This window comes from Peromyscus maniculatus, chromosome 1, assembly GCF_049852395.1.
Source record: "Peromyscus maniculatus bairdii isolate BWxNUB_F1_BW_parent chromosome 1, HU_Pman_BW_mat_3.1, whole genome shotgun sequence".
NCBI classification, from domain to species: Eukaryota; Metazoa; Chordata; class Mammalia; order Rodentia; family Cricetidae; genus Peromyscus; species Peromyscus maniculatus.
The window spans coordinates 188,548,701-188,569,830 of NC_134852.1; the positions used below are offsets into that span (position 1 = coordinate 188,548,701).

General features: G+C 44.4%; 1 protein-coding gene and 1 long non-coding RNA gene across 5 annotated transcripts in view; one reads left to right on the plus strand and one right to left on the minus strand.

Moving 5' to 3' along the window:
- LOC107402714 (uncharacterized) overlaps positions 1-7,273 on the minus strand; it is a 31,543-nt gene extending 24,270 nt beyond the window's left edge. The window contains exons 1-4 of one of the 3 annotated variants that reach the window (XR_013048268.1): positions 6,685-7,273; positions 3,280-3,394; positions 2,867-3,005; positions 184-253 (exon numbers count right to left, since the gene is read on the minus strand). This is a non-coding gene — a long non-coding RNA (uncharacterized LOC107402714). The remainder of the gene's footprint in view (positions 1-183; positions 254-2,866; positions 3,006-3,279; positions 3,395-6,684) is intronic. The other 2 variants (XR_013048267.1, XR_013048266.1) reach the window with 2 other exon arrangements.
- Positions 5,885-21,130, plus strand: part of Pcgf5 (polycomb group ring finger 5) — a 120,288-nt gene continuing 105,042 nt past the window's right edge. Inside the window, exon 1 of one of the 2 annotated variants that reach the window (XM_076562737.1) lies at positions 5,885-5,907. The gene's annotated coding sequence lies outside the window, so the exon portion shown is untranslated. Of the gene's footprint in view, positions 5,908-6,602; positions 6,762-21,130 lie in introns of those variants that run through there. The other variant, XM_076562730.1, reaches the window with a different exon arrangement.

The window sequence follows — 21,130 nt, forward strand, 5'->3', positions numbered from 1 at the left end:
GGGTAGAAGACACAGAGTTAAACACAAGGAGTATTCCATCCCTAAAGCAAGTGCAAGGAATAAACACAAAACAGAAGATACAGGGGAAGACAGAAGGGAAAAGAGAGATCAGGAAATGAGAGGGTCCAGACAGCACAGGATAGCCACCCTTCTTGCCCCTCTGAAAAGCAGAAATAGTCATACCCAGCGCATTTAACCGTGATGTATTCTCCTCTCCCTAGAGTGGTGCTGAGACCCGATTTCAGAAAGAAACCTGAAAGGAGAGCAGGGGGAGGAATTTTTTCTTCACTGTAAGGCTTTACTAATGATAATAAATAAAGGATGTAAAGTGACCCACCATCTATAAGCTCTTTTCAAGAATAAGACTGTAGGACACAGGTTTGCCCGATTTTGAAGCCTGGCTCAACCACCTCTTAGCTAGGTGACCTTGTTTTATAATTCCTCCAGGCCCAAGTTTCTCATCCAAGAATAGTAATGCCATCTATGTTGTAAGCTTGATACAAGATTATTCATCTGAAGACTTCAAATTCTTGAAAAGTAAGACCTCGATAAATACCATAGACTATTACAACTATTATTTCAAGCACTTTACATTCATTATCCCATTGTTTAATTTTCAAATAATCCTAGGAGTTAGGCACATATACTAATATCACCAGCTACCATCCAAGACCCCACAGTTCATGGAAGTTAAGTGTGTCCAAGGTCACACGGCTCGTCACTAACATATTTCAGAACTGGAATGGTTTAGCATTCATAAAGGCACAGTTTATTGAAGGTTTAAATTCATGTTTAAATTTCATTTTATATGGCAAATAGTGCTATTTTCATTAATATATAAAGTTGGGTTATGTTAAAATTGTTCTGCTAGGGTCACTGTGTAAGAAAAAGGGGTGGGAGAAAGCAAAGCCATAACCATTGTTCTAATACAACTGGAAAGTAAAGATGTCCTCAGTTATGGTCTAGTTCAGACCAAGAGGACAACTAAGGGAGACAAACTGAAGTGGGTGTGGAGGCATAAAGAGGAGGAGTCAAAGATTGCCAACTTCAAAGGGCTCCAGTGGTTGGTAGTGACAGGTGGGAGTGGGGGATTGGGGAAGGGTTTGGGCACTGTGGTTCATCCAGGGATGTTTCACAGATGCCTGGTAAGTATGTGGAGAGTGAGTGTGTGCTTTGCGAATGCAAGATTTTGCCACTATTACCACTACTTGTTTTACACTTATTATTTACTCTGTGTGTGTGTGTTGTGTGTGTGTGTGTGTGTGTGTTCATGGGTGTGTACATGTCTGCACACACAGAGGCATGCCACAGCTTGCATGGGGAAGTTAGAGGACGATTTGTGGGAGTCAGTTCTCTCCTTGCACCATATGGGTCCCAGGGATTCCACTGGAGTCATAACACTTGGTGGCAAAGCATTTTTGCCCATTGAGCTATCCTGCTGCTCTCAGTTTTTGTGTCAGTTTCCTTTAATGAAATGAGGAGCTGATCTAGAACTAAGCCTTTTGCTCCCTTCCAACTTCCTAGAAAAGGCAAGTCAGTGAAGCTGGGAAAATGGACGGTCGCTTTTAGAGATCAAATATTGAATTATAAATTTGTTTTCAAGTAAGAAAGAAAAGTGGAACAATTACTGACTTTTTAAGATTAAGGAAAATGTGTCTTTTAAGAACTGACTTTGACAGGATAATATAGCCACACATAGAACTGAGCAACCTATATATTAATTAAAGCAAAGCATATAACGGTAGTAGTTAAGTAGCCTTTACTTTTGGATAAGGTTTAGTTTGTATTGTGTGGTTTGAAGGTGTTACAAAAAAGTCCAATGGCTAAAAATTGCCTTCCCAACCCTCTTAAAATATTGCTTCAATTTACAACGTTAAAATTAATTTCTTCAAATGTTCTTTATATTGTAGATTGCACACTTATCCCACACTCAGAAACTACATGTTTTCTGATAAATTAGTGGAATAGAGTACAATCTAGCCGTTACAGTCACCCAAGGAGACCATGTTTTGAAGGGTCGGGAAGAGATTCCTTCAGAGTGCATGCCGCTGAGCTAGGTTCTTGAGATAAAAGGTCAAATGCTTCATTGTCTCAAGATGCTTATGTCCTGAGAGCAGGCTACATAATACTTGTGGGTCTAGGGGAAATTTGAAGGGTAGAATCAGGGACTAAGAAAGGAAGAAGGTAATATATAATAGACTGGACATTCTGAAGGCTTTTTCATGCTCCCAGTGAATCTCCTACAGACCTTCCATTTTAAGCTGATAGGCTTGATATTACATGAGCTTAGAGTACTATAAATCTAATTCAATGACTTTGAGTTTTCTGAAATTTAAATTACTTAAGTTTTACTATATCAGAACTTGGAGACTACTGTTGATGATGAAATGTCCACAACTAATTTTTATGCTCCCTACCTCCTCCTGGAATTTTTCAGTATGCTAGGGCAGCCAGGGATGAGGAAACAGAAAGGATTAGAGCTAGACATACAACCGAGACCTTTTTTGGTTGTCGTTTTGCTTTTTGAGACAACATCTCACTACATAGCCCTGGCTGTCCTGAAACTCATCATGTAGACCAGGCTGACCCTGAACATGTGGAGATTCACCTGTCTCTACCTTTCAAGTGCTGGGATTAAAGGTGTGTGCCACCATGCCTGGCTGGGACCTTCTTTAAACAGCAAACTAACAGAGTGTTGTGTTTTCGCAGATAGCATCAAGCAGGTACTATAAGTTAGAACTCCCAGTATCAGAAATGCTCAATCTGGGCTTTAGAAGCTTGAGTGAGGCTCATTCTGGTTCAGGCATCTTCTAGCTTGGTGGCATGGGACGCATAATAATATGCATGTATGTTTTTTGAGTACTACCTCTCAGGCACTGTGCTCCATACTCATAATGCAGAATATCTGTGAACTCTCAGATTTCATCTGTTGAAATTCTCATCCTCAGGGTGATGGTACTGTAGGTGAGGCTTTTGGAAGGAGCTTTAGGTGGTAATGGTGGAGTCTGTAAGAATGGGATGAGTGCTCTCATGAAAAGGATCCTGGTAGCTGGGAGGTGGTGGCACAATCTTTGATTCCAGCACTCAAGAGGCAGAGGCAGGCAGATCTGTTAGTTTGAGGCCAGTCTGGTATACAGAGTGAGTTCCAGGCCAGCCAGGGCTACATAGAGAAATCTTGTCCTGAAAAAAACCAACCAATCAATCAACCAACCAACCAAACAAACAAACAAAGTAAACCCAAAAACCACAAAAGAAAGAAAACGTATGTCTCTCACTCACCCTCTTTCCACTGCCAAGATGCAAGGAGTTGACCAATTGCATTCCTGAAAGGAGGTGTATTCTCACAGAACTCGGGCCTCAACAGCACCCTGGTGTCAGACTTCTGCCTCTAGAACTGTGAGAAACAAATATTTGTTGTTTAAGCTACTTACTCTACAGCTGTTTTTGTTGTTGTCCAAACTGACTATAGATTGTTTTATATATAATATTTAATTTTCACAAAAGCCACTGAAGTAGATGATATTATTTTCCCTACTGTGTTGAGAAAGAAATTTAATCACATGTAAGTTCAATGTCATACAACCCAGCATTTATCAAAGAAGGGATCTGAATATGGGTAGACTTTAATGGCTGTGTTTAATAAGCTTAACATTCAGACACCCAAATCTTGCAGGCTGTAGTTCTCCTACTTTAAAACATTTGGTCTAGACAGTGTTAGTACCTCTTTGCAGCCGGCCTTAAAACACTAGGGTTCGAATACTATGGACCATACATATATTTAGGATTTAATCTGTGTTTCTGAACGCACCACTGTGGGGAACTGTGATATAAAGATAACTTTCTGGAACGCGCCCTAATTTGTTAGCCTTCCTTTGCATTTCAGCGGAGTCAGATCATAGTATCCACTCTTCCACCAAAAGTGCTCTTCCTTCATCAATTCTCAGCTTTTCAATTTTATCCGTCCTTCAAAAACCAGAATGCTAGCTCCTCTGTATAGCCGTTGTGAATCTTTGGAGGTTTAAAACGATGTACTGGACTGTTGGAATTTGGGGCTCAGGGAGGTGTTTCTGATAATGAGAGGAAAGCACCAAGGATAAGAATGTGAGGAGGGAACCCCCCAGCACGAACAGGAAGAGGACCGTTGCCAGTGTCTAGTGACCTGTGTAAACAAAGTCTCCTTTGAGACAGATGATAGGCAAGCCACCGAATCATATCCAGTGGTGCTGGACCAATGAGGGTATGGTGAAGAAGAAGCAAGATAACATGTACGAACTGTCTAGCACTGTGTGTGGAAGGGCCATGACATGACAGTGCCCAAGATGAATGCCTTAATGGGAAGCAGGACAAGGCTTTCATACCAAAGCCTACAGCTGACACGGGGATGGTATGACCAGAACTCAGAGAGGGAGAGTTAGGAGGAGACTTCAGGAAGGAAACACTAAGAGAAAAGTGAGAGGGGCTGAGAAAAGAAAAGCCTAAAGAAGCTGTGATGGGAAAGAGAAGGCTAGAAAGAATGAAAGAAAGATACGTGGGGGAGATCGAAGTGCCAGGGCTGGGGGGGGGGGGAAATGTTTGGCCACACTGCAGAAACTGACCTGGAGGATGAATCCCAGAGGCAACCAGGTGCTGCACCCAAGCCTGGGGCACCTGTCACTCATCACTACGCTCCCAGCTTCATTCCCCTTTCCCCAACACCTGTCATGTGTGAGCCTTGTCACATGGGTACTAGCTAGCTTCTGCCTTCTCCACACGGTGACTGAGGAGGTTGAGAAGAAAGGGTGGGAGGAAGGAAGGAGCCTTTGCTCTGAAGGCATCTCCCGGAGGAGAAGCTGCACTCTGTGATTTCTGCTCCACTGCTCTGGAGCCCTAGGGGAGAAGGTGCCTCTAGGTGCTATCAATCTCAGAGTGGCCTCACCCTCCCCTGATTGCATTTACAGGTCTTTCAATGTGTTTGAAATTAATGTGAATTATTTAGAAAACGTTCATCTGATGCTCCTCCAGAGCTCAGCTGTTTTCCCAATGGAAAGAAATCCAGAGAAATCTAGAAATCTAGAGAAAGAAATCCAGCCATCCCAGGAGTCAAGCAGGACTAGGGTCCATCCCATGACATATTCGAAGTAGTGTTTGATCAGAGATGAATCCATGTGTTTCACCGGGACTGGAGGGCTCTTGGTGTCCCTAATCATCTGTAAAATGATTGAATTTGTGTCTGTTGCTTCATGATTTATGTACTTTATTCACTTTGGCCACCATGGGCCTTGCCTTAAGGAACTTTCCTACAGTACTCAGTCACATTCCACGCAGGGCTGTTGTGACTTTAGAGGCATAGTTAGATGTGGGGAGTGAATACAGAGGCAGGAAACACAGAGGACACGCGTGGATTTGAAGCATTTGCTTTTGACGAGATGAGGTGTGTGCTCTCAGTTCTTCAGACTCAAAGTTCTCCGGACCCAGCTGAATGGCAGACACTAAGACAACACGGGATTTTTTTCGGTTTCATTTCTCCCAGTTGCTGGAGCCCTGTTGAAACTTGGCCACTTTCCTTAAGAAATCTACCGAATGGGCGGGGAGGCGTGCACAGCATAGGTAGATGACTGATCCCTAAATCAGGCTGATGTCAGTCGCCAGGGAGTCCAGAAGACTAAATACAAATAAATGATGGAAGGAAGAAAGCGAGCTGAGTCTGGGAGCAGTTGCACAGGTACAGGGAACCCTGGAGCTCTCCCTCCGACTGAGAACAGTAAAGGATCCAGGGAATGCAAATCTACCAAACCATTCAAGGCGTGGTATTCAGGCATAGGTTCTGAGGTGACAGTTGGATAGTAAAGAGGAAGCTGAAGCTGTGGAGGTCTGGCCGTGAAGGAAGCTGAGACCATGCGAAGCCCTCAGAGGATGCTCAGCACCGGGGTGAGGAGGTCACTTCTGGGAGGACAACTTTTGAATGTCGTGTGAAGGTGTGCGATTAAAAGCAGGGGAGCGGGAGGCAGGGAAAAAAAAAAAAAACTGCGAGCGCCCACGGTCAGTTTCTACAAGAAGCCTCGACTTGACCAAAGACATACTGATATTTGAGTTGCTTTTCTATCTGCTCAAGGGCAAGCTTCCTGTGGGAGTGGGGGTGGGGGTGGAGGGGATGGAGTGGGGTATCTAATCAGCCGCTGGAGCCTAAGCAGCCTCCAAGCCAGAGAAGTTTCAAGTTTCTCCTTGCCAAGGTCGCACCACTACAGGTGGGCTACTCCAAGCCCCGGGCGCCCGCTTCGCTCCACGCCCACCCTGCCCGCCGCCCCGACCGTCCCCCTCCAGGCCGGGGCACTGCGGTGGGCTGTGCCCGGCAGGCGCTCCAGGAGCTACGCAGCGGCAGCGGCGGCTGCTCCAGAAGGCCTGGCGGGCGGCGACGAGAGGCTGTGCCCCAGTTTGTGTCCAATCAGGGAGTGCGGGCTGTGCCCCGAGCCGGGCAGCAATGCGTAAACAAACCCTCTGGCAACTCCTCCGCCCCCTTGGCGCGCTCGCCCCGCGCCCATCGCCGTCGCCTCCGCCGCCACCGTCACCGCGGGCTCGGCTGCCGTGGCCCTCCCCTCCCCACCCCACCCCCGCCCTCCCGCCGCGGGGCCACCCGGACCCCCCGCCCGCGCGGCTCGCGCCCCGCCACCCGGCCCTGCTCCGCCCCCGCCCGCGCGGGCTGCTCACCTACCGCCCCACGCGCGCGCGCTCGTGCACCACGCGCCCCGTGCGGCCCGCCCGGAACGTGGCCTCCCGAGAGCTAGGTAAGAGCGATGCTCGGGGACCCCGGTGGCTTCCCGGCTTTGGGAACTTTGGAGCGCGGCTGTTCTTCCGCTGGGCCCTGGGCTAGATCCCCCCCGCGGGAGCCCTGCGAGCTCAGCGGGCTGCGGGGGCCGCGCGCAGCCGGGGGTCCCAAGTTGCCCACGCCAGGGCACGGGTGCGGGCGGGGCGGCTGGGCCGAGCGGGCGACGGGAGGGTCCCCGGGAACTTTCTCCTCCCCCGAGACGCGCCTGCCAGCGCGGCCCGCGGCCCTAGCCCCGCGGTGGCGGCTCCCGGGCTGGAGAGAGACAGGGCACGGTGTTTGAAGAAGCTGACGCAGTTGGTGACGCTCGCGGCTTCCTGAAGGGGACCGGCCACGATCGAGCGCCTTCGCGAGGGGGACGCGTAGGGCGGGCGCTCGGGCCTTTCCCCCGGTCTCGTGGGAGCTGCGTGGGGAGCCCCTCGGGCTCGGGGCTCGAGCACCTCTGCCCGGCGGCCCCGGCAGCGCGCACCCCGCTTCCGTTTGGATCGGGCTCGGGCTATTATATAAGATGCCACCGAGAGCAGAGGGGCGAGCGGGAACGCGGCGGCGAGGGCGGCGGGGACCCACCTGTGCGCCACGGCGCGCCTCGGGGGTCGGGTCGGGGGACCAGCCCTGCCCACCGCGCCCCTGCCGGCCCCGGGACGCTCGCTCCCCGCCACCTCGCCCCGACTCTAGGCGTTTCTTGCAGCAGGCGTCTGTACTTTGAAACATTTGTTTAATATTAAGGAAGCTGCGTGTGCGGCCGTCATAGTACGCCGGGAACGTGTGGCCGTGAGCTCCGGAGCGGTGAATGAATCATCGCCCCGGAGGACCGCGCTCCGATGATTCACGCGGGCTCCACACGCGCGCGCGTACTCGCCGTGGGCCTCCGACCCTGGAGAGCGGCCCTTCTGCGAGTGATGACGACTGCAGGGGCCGGGGGGGGGGCAGTCCATGCGAGAGCGCGGCGGGTTTGTGTGTTTTAAACCTGCCACTGTAACTTTGAGGGTGTTGGGCTCCCCCACCTTCCCTAGCCTTGCTGCGTGTTTTCTGGAAGGGTAATGAAATTCCACCTGGCTGCGTTAATGAGGCAGAGGAGGCGCTGATTCGCTGCAGGCCCCGGTCCAGTCTCATTCAGAATTTGAATGGTGTCAAGTGAAGGAGGTCTCTAGCTTGGAAAGACTTCTAGTAATTGCATCAACTTCAGTAGTTTTCAAGTAATTAGTACAATCTTAAAAAGTTGATCTTAAACAATTGGTCTCTTAAGTAGATGGTATTAAAGATTAGCTGGGATTCGGGTTTTTTTTGTTTGTTTAGTTTTAAAAGGCCATCTAATTTCTCATTCATGAATACAGAATGTTTCCTACTGTCGTCATTCTTAAATGCTAACTTGATTCATCCTCACCCCACCCCGCATTTGAAGGACTACAGAGCAAAGTTTTCTCATCAATTGGGGCTCACCTCCAGTGGCAGGGCCCCACAAATACTCTTGGTGACTTGACTTCCTTAGTTCGCGGTCCTCCCGCCAACTACTCGATAGTCCTTTTTTCTTCATAGCTCCTAATCACTAATAATATTTTGTGGAGGCATTCTGTAGATCTCCTCTCGCCCTACAAGAATGTAAGTTCCACGGAGAAGAGAAGGAGGGGTGCTTTACCTGTTTCTTAATTTCTGTACTGGAATCAACAAGCCCCACATATCGTCTGGGCACCGTAGGTTTGTTGACATACTGAAGGAATAAATTGTGTTCCTGATTCTTGGCAGGACCATTTTGACAGTTGCTAATCATTGCCTTTGGTGGGCAAGCTACCGATACGGTGCGGTTCTGAATGCCTCTTTACTGTTGTAATTGTCTTGTGATTGATTGTTTTTCTCCTCTGTGCTGTTAACGGCACAAGTTGACAAACCTTTACCCATCCTGTCCTAAGATGCTTGGCATGAAGAAGGATGTGGAGCTTTGGAACTAGAGTGCATTACCAAGTGAGCAAACCATTAAAAATACAGGTAGTGGTTGAAAATGGAAGTGCAAAAACGTTGACGTGAAATCAGCAGAGGTAAATCATCACTGGCCTGTATGTTTCCACTGTTTGGAACACTGATAGTTCCCCATTCCTCTTTCCTACCTGGAAACTAAACTCATCCTTAGCAGTAGTGAAAGCTGCCCATACTAACATGGTAGAATGTTAATTTTAACAAATCCAAAGTTTTCTTTCTCTGTCAGTGGCACTAACTCTTAATTTGTTAATGTTGGTAACGCCACAGAATGGTAGGTAAAAGGTATTGCTTAAATTTATCCTTTAAACTTCTCGATTGTATATTAAAAGGACTAAGGCTATAAATCAGCAATGTCATGGAAGGAAGATTTGAATGTCACATTTAATACTGCCCAGGAGACTACCTTGATAAAGTATATTATTATAAAGAGTGAACTTGGAGTCAGCCTCAATCTTGGAGCAGTATTTTTGGCACTCCATTTCCCCACAGTCCACTGCTAAGGAAGAGTGGTCACCCTTCCATTCTCCTTCCATTGTGGTAACTATGATCACTTTTGGAAATGTAACTTCAAGATTGAGGGCGGCATTTTGGAGCTATGAGAGAGCTTGAAGTTGCTGGGTTACAGTCTTCCTTTTCCCAGGTTCCTCTCTAAAGGAGAGGAGGCAGTGAAGTGATTGGCTCAAGATGCAGAGCTGGGATTAGAACCAAGAATCTGGAGTTTATATTGTTGGACACCCCTGGGTACCAACAGGGGGAGAGGAATTGTTCCTACTACTAACCGATTGTCTGCCTCTTGCTTGTGAACCTTTGGAGAGTAAAATCCTGCCTAGATTCGTACCTTCCCATGTCCCACATCTCAGGGATTCAATAAAAACTTGCTGAATGTGGTTGGACAATTGACTCTTCTGTTGAAAATATCTTTAAGAAGTAAAAACTGGGAAAGAAGATTTCTGGCAAATAAGATCAGGCTTCACAGCTTTATAGTGATAAAGCTACCAGATAATTTTAATGTCTCTTAAGTTTTAATGAAAGTGGCTTGAAACTTCTAGTGTGTGTTTCCACTTAGTTGGCATAAGTAGTGTCAGAAGACACAGCAGCAAGAGACAGAAGTTAGGCCGTATAGTGGTCTTAGGTCTGTGACAGTGGTCAGTAGAAAAGCCTGGACCTCACTCTCTTCTGTTGTGTGTGTGGTAGAGAGAGAGAGCGGTGGTGGCATTGATGCTGGGTGCACCGAAGGACTGTGTGAGCCTGGCATGGTGCATAAGGACCTGGTGGGTACAGGGCTCTTAATAAGTAATAACCGAAAGCTGGGTGTAGTGGAACACACACTTGTAATCCCAGTACTTGGGAAGTTGAGGCAGGAGGATCAGGAACTCAAGGTCATCCTTGGCTACCTAGTGAGTTCAAGGCCAGCCTGTACTAGATGAATCCTGGTCTCAAAAGTAAATAAGAAATAAAATAAATGGTAAGCGCTGCAGACTGCACATTTATGTAGCTGTGAGGCTGACACAGAGGGATTGAATGACTGCTAAGGTCTAGCCCCACTCTGGTTTTAGGAACCAATTACATCTGTGCTGTTCTGCATTTTTAACTAAAATGATTCCTATATCCCAGTCTAATGTTATGAACTACAAAAAAAAAAAAAAGTGCTTAGTTTCTAGGCCTCCTAAGAATTTGTTTAATTAACATTGATAAATTAACTCCATTTTTATTCTATTCACTATGTAGATTAACTTGAACACTCTCCTAGTTTGCTATATGAAAGACAGTGTGAGAAGAATATGGGCTAATCAGAAGCTACGAGAGCCCTACAAGTTACATAGAGAGGGTATGACAGATAACCAAAGGGTGTGTCACGGAACTGTTAGGGAATCATAAAGAAAATACGTGGTGATTTTAGGAAAGAAAAACTATTTTTTTCTTTTATTTTTACTTTTACAAATATGCACGTTCTCTGGTGCTGATGGAATAGCTCAGTGCACAGAGTTGTTAAAATTAGATAAAGATATGGAAGGGTATCATTAAGGAGAGGATGATAAAACTGGGATTTATGCTTGAGAATATTGGAGAGACAGTGGATGGAGATTCCCTGAAAAAATCTATTACTAGAAAAAATCTATTACTAGACAGAGAATTCAAGGAAGAATTGGGGGATTTTGCACAAGACCTTAATGATTCTGTAGGAGTAGAACTGGCAGAGATTTGGGGCCAGGCCTTTAGGAGACTTGAAGGAAAGAATATGTGACCATATCCAGAAATGGAAGAAATCTGGTTGAGTTGAAGGTTGAGGAGCTAGAAGGGTTTAATGGGAAAGGGAGCTACATGGAAATGTTAGGGCCACATTATAAAGTGTCTTGCATGTTGGGCTAAGGAGCCTGTTGGTTTTGTAGTGGAAAACACCAAAGATATGCTAAGCGCAGAATGATGTTATCAGAGTTACACTGTAAGGCTAGTCCACATGGGGAGCAATGTGGCTTCAGTTGGGAGGGGGGTCTGTTAAAATAGCTTCCAGAAGAGCAGCAGTGCAAACTGAAGTCGAGGGGTGGTAGGTGGGTGAGTGAGCCGCCGTAGAAGGGAATGCAACAGCACTTGTTGGATCATTGGATGAAGGAGATGAGAAGACAAATAGAATAATAACCTGGGGTGGTGCTGGCAGGTATTAAAATGCACAGGGAGAGCTGTGGCAACGCATCTAGGACTCAAATATGCACGTTCTTTGGTGCTGATGGAATAGCTCAGTGCACAGAGTTGTTACAATTAGATAAAGATATGGAAGGGTATCATTAATGAGAGGATGATAAAACTGGGAATATATGCTTGAGAATATTGGAGAGACAGTGGATGGAAATTCCCTGAAAACAAAATCATGGCTTTGGGATTAGTTTCATAATAGAGTGTTTGCTTGTAACATGCAAGGTCCTGAATTCAATCATTAAACACCATCCCAAACAAGCAAGTGTTAGGGAAGTTTGTAGGTGTTTGTAGGTGGAGTGGCTTTCCGTGGAGGAAGGTAATTAACGCACCAGGCATTCCTCAGGCTGAAGGAACGTGAGCAGATAAAGGTTAGCGTCACATCTAGATTGGCATTCTACCCATGCTTGTTGTGCTGATTCAATTATGGGATACTATTTGGACAAATAATGACCATTCTTTAGAAAAAATTTAAATTATAGTTTTGTTTGTGTGTGTTTTGGGGGTGAGGTGTGTGTGTGTGTGTGTGTCATGGCTTGTGATTGGGGTCGGAGGACAGCCTGCAGGAGTCAGTTCTCTTCTAACATATGGGTCCCAGGGATCAAACTTAAGGTTGTCAGCTTGGCCATAGAGACATTGACTGGCTGAACTATATCACCAGCACCCCTCTTAACCAGCACCCCTCTTTTTAAGTTACATTTTTTTATTTGCATGTTGGGGATGTCCATTTCCCATTCTAAAGGAAACTCCCCCTTTCAGTAATAGATTATTTATCATCTTGATTATGATGAAGTTATTTCTGGATAATCATGACACTAAGGCAAAAAAAAAAAAAAGATAATATTGGTTTTGATGGAGGAAATAAAGCTGTTGTTGGAATTAAGCTGGGCGGTGGTAGCACACGCCTTTAATCCCAGCACTGGGAGGCAGAGACAGGTGGATCTCTATGAGTTCGAGGCCAGCCTGGTCTACAGAGCAAGTTCCAGGACAGGCTCCAAAGCTACAGAGAAACTGTCTCAAAAACCAAAAAAAAAAAAAAAAAAAAAAAGATTATCTGTTTGAAAAAAGAAAGATCCTGCAGCTAATAATCTGTATGAAAAAAAGATCCTGCAGCTAATAAACAGTGACAGCAGAGTTCAGGCAAGGTTAGCATACAAATGCTACTTTCCTATATACCAAGAATGAAATTTGCAATTAAGAACATTGTCCTTAGTTAGGTTTCTGTTGCTGTGATAAACATCATGACCAAAGGCTACTTGGGGAAGAAAGGTTTTATTTCATCTTAATACTTGGTGATCATACTCTATCACTGAGGGAAGTCTAGGCAGGAACTTGAGCAGAGGCCATGGAGAAATACTGATTACTGGCTTGCTGTCCATGGTTTGCTCAACTGTGTTTCTTACATAACCTAGGGCCACCTGCCCAAGGGCTGTACCTCCTACAGTTGGTTAAGCCCTCCGAAATCAGTCATCCACCAAGAAACTGCCCCATGGATATGCTGACAGACCATTTTGATGGAAGCATTTTCTCAACTGAAGTTCCCTTTCCCTGGATGATCCTAACTCATTGACAAAAAATACTAGTGAGCATAAACACATTACAGTTTTCATTAGCTCACCAAAAGAAATGAAACGAGTTTTAAGTCTACAAAATAGGTGTAAGGTCTGTGTGACGAAAGTATGTTGAAAGAAATTAAGGAAAAGTTAAGGCAATAGAAATTTCATATTTGTGAATAGGGAGACTCAATATTATCAGGACTTCTGTGTTAAGCAAATCCAGAAGAGTCTGTCAAAGGGTGTCAAGGATTTCTTAAGATATAAAATGGGGAGAAATAAACTCACGGATACAGAACAAAGTAAACAGCCATCATTGTCCTCCGTTCTGCCTGGGGGTGAATGGAACCAGCTGTCAAGTTTCCGACCACCTCAAGAGAGAGCGCGAGCACCCCCTCCTCAGTTTTAAGCAGTCACATTCCCTGAAAAACCACACCTCTATTGGGCCAGATACCCACCCCAAGGTCATTGTTGGAGCGAAATCTCACTACACTTCTGAACTTGATTTATAAACTCAATGCAATTTCAAATGAAATTTTATTAGTTTTTTTTAGGAACATTGATAAATTAGTCATAGAGTTTATATAGTAAAGCGAGCACAGTATTAGAGAACAGAGTTGGATGGTTGACATTACTTGGCTTTAAGTCTTAATAAAGACGCGGCAATCAAGGCAATGTGGCATTGGCAAGAGATTGAACAGGCAGGTCAGTGGAGTAGAACCCGAGATGAGGCTCCTGAGGTCCCACACAGTTAATCAACTGATCTCTGACAAGGAGCAAGGGCAGCATGATGGGGGATTGCCTTTTCAGCAAATGGTTTAAGGACAACTGGGCTCAATGTGGAAACTAAAAGATAACTCAAAATGAACCATAAACATGAATTTAATCATACGAAACTGTTAGGAGATAGCAGAGGAGACTATGTCAATAACTTTAGGTGTGGCTATTTTTTTTTATTTTGTCTCCCCCCCCCCCCCCCCCCCCCGCCCCAGCTGAGGACCGAACCCAGGGCCTTGCACTTGCTAGGCAAGCACTCTACCACTGAGCTAAATCCCCAACCCCTATTTTTTTTAAATAGGACAACAAAGGCATAATTCATGGAAGAAAGATAACAGAAGTTCTACCTATTAAAATTTTGTTTTCAAAAACTATGCCTTGCAAAAAGACACTGTCAAGATTCTAAAAAGATGAGTTATAGGCCAGGAGAAAATAGCTTCAAAAGATGTACCTGATATAGAAATATTTCAAATATACAAAGAACTCCCTACATCTCAGTAAAAACTCTTATTTAAAAAACTAGCTAAATGCCTTACAGACACCCCACTAAAGAAACTGTGACAATGGCAAGACAATGATGTGAATAGACGTCCCACGTCATAGACATCAGAAAAAAATGCCAATCAGAACAACAGAGATACCACTCAGCACCTCTTGAATGACCAGAGTCCATTACACCGAAAACACCCAAAGGCTGCAAGGGTGTGGATCAACAGGGACCCTCATTCATCTGCTGGAGGGAATGCTGGATGATACAGCCATTTTGGAAAGTACTGTAAAATCAAACACCTTTACCAGGCATTCCAGCAGTTGCATTCCTGGGAATCTACCAAAGGTAGCTGGGAATTTACATCCATTCAAAAAATTCCCCACACAGTGGTTCTTAGGTCCCAAACTTGGAAGCAATAAAGATATCCCATCTTCTTCAGAATAAATGAAGAAGATATCTAGACAATGAAATAGTATTTAGTGATAAAAAGAAGCTATGAGAAGATATGGACAGGGCTGGGGAGATATCTGAGTCACTAAAGAGCCTTGCAAGCAGGGGACCTGAATCCAACCCTCAGAACCTGTATTTAAAAAAAGAAAAAGAAAGACGAACAAGAACCCAGGTAGGCCGAACATGTTTGTAATCTCAGCTCAGAGATAACAGAAACAGGTGAATCTCTGGGTCCAGGGAACTCACCAGACTACCTTGTTTCAGTGAGCTCCAGGCTCACTCAAAGACCCTGCCTGTTGAAAAAAAACAAAAAAAAAACAAAATAAAACAAAACAAAAGAACCAAGATGGGCAATGCCTGAGGAATAAAATTTGAAGGTGTCCCCAAGCCCCTTCCCACAAAAAAACCACGGGCAAGACTTCAGTACACACATGCTTCCTTCATGGCTACATGGCTCCGATTATGTGTCATTCTGCAAGAGGAACCACCGTGGAAACAAAATAATATCTGGTTACCAGGGATTAGTGTGCAGGGAGGGATGAATAGGAAGAACAGAGCGAGTTTGAGGGCACTGGAAGTATGGTATGTCATACTATAGTGATGGACACACATCATTACATTTGTGTAAAACTGTAGCCTATACAATTAAAAGTTAAAGGCAAAGCTGAATTCTGAATTTTAGAGTAGTTTGTAGATGGCCAGGGGCTTCATTTGAAATGGATTGGTCATCTTTTGTCGATTTGTTGAAAAACTGAGAGTGAAGTGTGAAGCTGAGGGAGAGTGGAAAACGTTAGAAGGCTCTTTGCCTACATCCACTGAAGATCCAAAGGCAATGAGAGCTAGCGAGGTCTCTTGTACTTGTGGAGGAAACATCACTGCTGTGCTCATGGCTTCCTCCAGCAGTGTGCAGAACACTGGAGGTAGAGATGACTTGTCTGTTTCTGGAACTGCCAACCCCATAGGGGCACTCAGTCAAGTACTGGGACCAGTGAGAAATGAGTGGGGATGCCTGGGAGAGAGAACAGGAGCCCATGTAATATAATGGCAGCAAGAATGAGGAGAAGGTGATGATCTGGAGGGCACAGAGGGAAAGGCATGAGGGATGTTCAGGTTCTTCTAACTGTGCTGTGATCCGTTGTGAGTTGTCATAAAAACTCAACGTGAAGCTGAGCTGAAGGATGGCAAGGGGACCAAGCCATTGGAAATAGAAAGCAGATAGATAGTCTTTGAGAACCGTGAGGCCAGAGTATCACGATGTAAATATCTGCTCCATCAAGCAGAGAGCATATGCATTAAAGTCCATGGGATTAAAAAGAGGAAAGGTAGGGAAGAGATGAAGTTATTCTGTCATTTAAAAGATGAGGGGAAAGTTCTAAGGTCTTTTCATTTGCACAAATGTGAGAGGACCCCAGACGTGCGGGGCTGAGCCGGAACGGATAATACCTGGGGTTTCTGAATTCTAGTTAGAATTGGTGGCGAAGTAATTGAAGTACCCACTGACTGAATCTTAGAAAGCGTCCTCAGCATGCAGCTCCACCAGTGCTGTGGAAGAGAGTCCCTGGGCTGTAAGTGGGAGGAGGGCACTAGCGTCTAAGAATCGGTGAAGAAACAAAACACAGATCTCTACTCTTGAAGGCTAGGTTGGGAAAGAGAGCTTCGTGCAGAGCTCAGAATGACTGTGTGTGTGCACCGCTTCACCTACTCTGAAGTATAGAGGGAAAGCTTGAGGCTTCCCAGCAAAAATGCTTACACAAGTGTCTTTACTTCCCAGGTCCAAAGAAGAGTGCACTAAATACCATGTTTAATATCTTTGATTAAAAAAAAAAATCCCCTTTCCCCAAATCCCACTATTTGAGAACTGAGACTCATGAACCAGACCCATGGCAGTCACACACCAAGTATTGTTCAATGAGGAGGAATGTAATGTGGAAGAGAGAAGCTCCAGGAATATATTTGGGGGTACCTCTTATTTGGAAACCTCTTGAGCCAAAATAGGTATCAGTTTCTTTGTCTAAGGTTACTGACTGCCGTAGCTTATATGGATGTTTGACCTCTGATGCAATGTTGTTACGCTAACTAGGTGTGAATGAAATGATGAGGGACAGCTAGCCTGGGTCCTTTGTAATTACTTCCACAACCATGCCTAGTGGATCTCGCTTCCTCTGTGGGAATCTCAGGAAACTCGCAGATGTCAAGACCAGCTTTGAAACCCTGTGTTTGAATACAGTTCTCTCCATAAAATGTTTCAGAAACTCCTAGTGTGCTTGAGCATGCATCCATACCTGTGTTCACGGCACCACCCCACCCCACCCCACCCGCATCCTCTCTCCTGAGTCTTACACTGTTCATATCATCTTTGCTGCTGCCTGCCCCTTGCCCCAGTTCTGGGACTCAAACCCAGGGCCTTGAACATATGGCACTCACAGCCCACTATTTCTGATTCTACTAACTGGCTATTGAGCGTTTCAGTTTCCTCACTCATTGCAGAGGAGAAAGTCACATTTTCTGTATCTTCTGTGGGTTTGATGTTAAAATAAATAGAGTTATGCAGATGTCAAGGGATCAGTGTTACCATCAGAAGTGCAATGTCAACCTAGTCTCCGATCATCCTTTTCAAGTAGTTATTTTGAACAAACGACACAGACAACTGTTGGAATTTGGCAGGACACTGGTTTAGCCTTCTATGTTAGTCATGGCAACGTTCCTCCTTTATCCATGCCAGACTGGCTACGTGAGATTTTAGTCGTGTATTTCCTGACAAGTGGAATTTCTGCCTTATGTATTCTTCTTTTGGCTTTTCAAGACTTTTTTTTTTATTGTAAAATGTAATACATGTGCAGAAAATGTTTGAAGTGTAAATGTACACATTAACAAACTGTGAAAAGTGAGCATCCATATAATTACCACCCAGCTCAAGAACTAGACCCATTTAATTTCTTCCACATGGGGAAACTTCTATCTTCTTAGATGCTTGGTTTGTTTACTTGTTCTTTAGGGAGTCATGAGTAAGAGCGGAAGGCGGGTATTCAGTTTTGACAGGTCAGAATATGTTCCTTTTGAGTGGAATCAGACCAAAAGTGTAATATTAGTGTTTTACTCTCTAGTTATTCCTGGACTTTATTTGCCAATATAGCTGTGAATTTAATGCTAAGAACAAGTGCTTGGCTTTTATCCTTAAAGAATGAAATCTTCAGGCTTAGTATCTTCTATTTGTGTTCATTAGATGAGCATAAAAAGGCTGTAATCCCCTGGATGTGAGAACGGCCCTCGCGCTTATCTTCTTTTAAGTGCTCATCCTGCATCCTTCCTTGTCTTTAGAAGTAGACCAGCCGAGGTTTCAGGATCGACAGCTTCTTGGAAAATACTTCACAGTATCAAGACAGGCACCTTTCAGTTTAGGTCACCGTAAGGAAGACATGAAGAGGCAGGAAGGGGTCGATGAAAAGGCCTCATTGCACAAAAAGCCGCGTTTACCTTTAGTTATGATCTAGGGCCACAAATGCTTTGTCAGGGCATATTTTTTAATTTTTAAAAATCTATTTATTGTTTTTTTTCAAGACAGGGTCTTTCGGTGTAGGCCTGGCTGTACTGACTCTGTAAACTAGGCTAGACTTAAAATCAGAGAGCTCTGCCTGCCTGTCTGCCTCCTGAGTTCTGGAATTAAAGGCATGCCCTACCATACCCCCAACTAGGGCGTGTGTGTGTGTGTGTGTGTGTGTGTGTGTGTGTGTGTGTGTGTGTGTGTGTGTGTAGAGAGAGAGATTAGCTAGATATAGATAGATATAGATGTATGTGTGCGTAGATGTATATATAAACTTGCAGGTCCTTTGAGTATACAGTATGGATTCTAGTTTTGTGGTTTGGGGGATGCCTGTGTGTACAAGCACGTGTGTCTGTGTGCACAAGCATGTGTGTCTGTGTGCACAAGCATGTGTGCCTGTGTGTACAAGCATGTGTGTCTGTGTGTATTTCTTGTGCTTTTTCTTTAACTCTTTCTTCTGATTGTCTCAATTTATCTTATTTTATTTTGTTAATTATTCTTAAGATGCCTCTTAATTTCCTAAGGATAGACAGAAAAGTTGTGGATTCAGATTGAAGGGGACATGGGGAGGATCTCGGAGGAGTTGGGGGAGGAGAGCCATAATCGGAATACATTGTATGAAAAAAAATCTATTTTCAGTAAAAGAAAAATAGAGGAAAAATAATCCAGTGCCATAAATCATATTTTCAGAGTGAACTGGTGAATTAATAGTCTTTTGTGCTATCTGGAAAAGAATTCTTTATTTAACGTACTTGTTTAAGTTAACTTATTAAATGTGTCCTATTTGCTGAAGCTGTAGCCCGCCAGCCTTATATTTGACTTTGTCTTGCTCCAGTACCCACAAGAGCTGAAATTACTGGTGTGAGCCACTGCACCTGACGTGTGTGTGTGTGTGTGTGTGTGTGTGTGTGTGTGTGTGTGTGATGCATGATGCATGCACGTGCGATTAAAAAAGGAAAAGACTTCCCACATCTTAAAAAAATTGTATGATAACTGTTATGTAAGCTGTTAGCTACTCTGATGGCCTCCGCAAAACTATGAGTGTTAAAAGACTAAGAAAGACCCGTCTTTGGTGGCAGACCCTCTGCCCATGAAACTGGGTTAGTAAGGCTTCGTATGTTTACTGTCAGCCCTTCCTGAGATGCTGTGTTAATTTGGTGTCCCCATGGGAAAATAACTGAGATAAACTTAAAGAAAGAAAGGTTTGGTTTCGCTCATCGTTTCAGAGGTTTCAATATCCTTAGCCTGTGGCGCTGCCTCTGGGCCTGGTTCAGAGACAGGGCATCGAGACAGGGAACACAGCCTGGTACGAAGCCCTTCCCTCGGTGGACAGGAAGCACAGGCAGAAGGAATCGGGCTTCGTGTTCCGATACACTCTCAAAAGCACACCCCAGTTACCCAGCTTTTTTCACAATTCCCCCAGTTCCCATGCCTTCTGAATCATCCTACTCCACTGGCTAACAGCCAAGCCTTGGTGCATGAGAATTTGGGAGGCACTCCAGATGGAAACTCTTAACAAATATCAGGTGATAATGGTGAACACAAAAGGAGGCAACAGTAGGGGTATACCTGCAAAATTGTAAGAGATAAGAAGCACAGTCCAGTGGCTTCTGGCTTAGTGTAGAGGAGAAAATTGATACCTAAGTGTCCTGAGGGGGCTAGGGTGAATACTGGAAAGAAGCATCCGGTTTATCACTAGAATCTGGAAAGGCTCAGGAAGGAGAGGCCATGGGGCAGATAGAGGCCTCAAAATGCAGGACTGTTTGAAAGCCTGAGAGAGAATTAGAAATCTACTTCTCCTATCCCAAACAACATCCTAAGACTAGAATCATCTTTCTCTGCAGAATGGAAATAAATTAAAGGTTCTGGCTTTGTAATTATTGGGAAAAAGCTAGAAAAGGGTAACATCATCAGCAAACACAGAAGTTTAATGAAATTCTGCATATTAAGCAGTGAGGCCCTATACAGTTCCCACATTTTAATTCTTGGATAGCCAGGTAATTAGACAGACAGGCTATAAAAATTAAGAAAAATAATTACAGAGAAGGCAGAAATAGAGGAAGAATAGGGAAATAAAAACCAAAACTTGTCTGCCTATATTATGCTGTAGAGAGGTAAGAAACGGTCTCTCATAAGATAGAGATTTAAAAAGTACTAATGGGAGAATAAGAAATTAATCATAGAAATTAAACATAAAATAGCAACAACAAAAGGTCATTAGGCTGACCAAAAATTTTGGGCTGAACCAGAGAAAAACAAAGAAAAACGGGGAAGAAAAGTTAGAATTAAAGTATTATGCAATGTATGTAGAACATACTAGAGAGAGTAAAGAGAAAGAGAAAGGGGAGGAAATTACCTAAGAAATTATACAAGGAAACTTTGCAGAACTGGAAGACATTCGTTTCAGGATTATCTAGAAGAGTCAATGGCAGCACACACAACACCTAATGTACAAATCATATCACTGTAAAATTGCATTATACTAAGAGGGTGAACATATATGAAATCATATAGTGGAAACAGGCCCTCGGCAGAAGATTGAAAATAGGATGGCATTAGATAATTTAACAGCACTGGATTTTAATCCCAGCAGTCAGGAGGCAGAAGCAGGCAGATATCTGTGAGCCTGGTCTACATAGTGAGTTCTAGGACATTCAGATCTACATAATAGAGAAACCCTATCTCAATAAATAAATAAAAAAAGAACCATGGATTACTGCCTTAAAAATTCAGATGGAAATTATTTTCAATCTAAAAATAAAAAAATACAAAGTATCAAGTGGGAGAAAGAGTTAAGATCTTTTTATTACCTCATATTAAAGGTCTAAATAAATTATTTCTGCATCATTTCACTA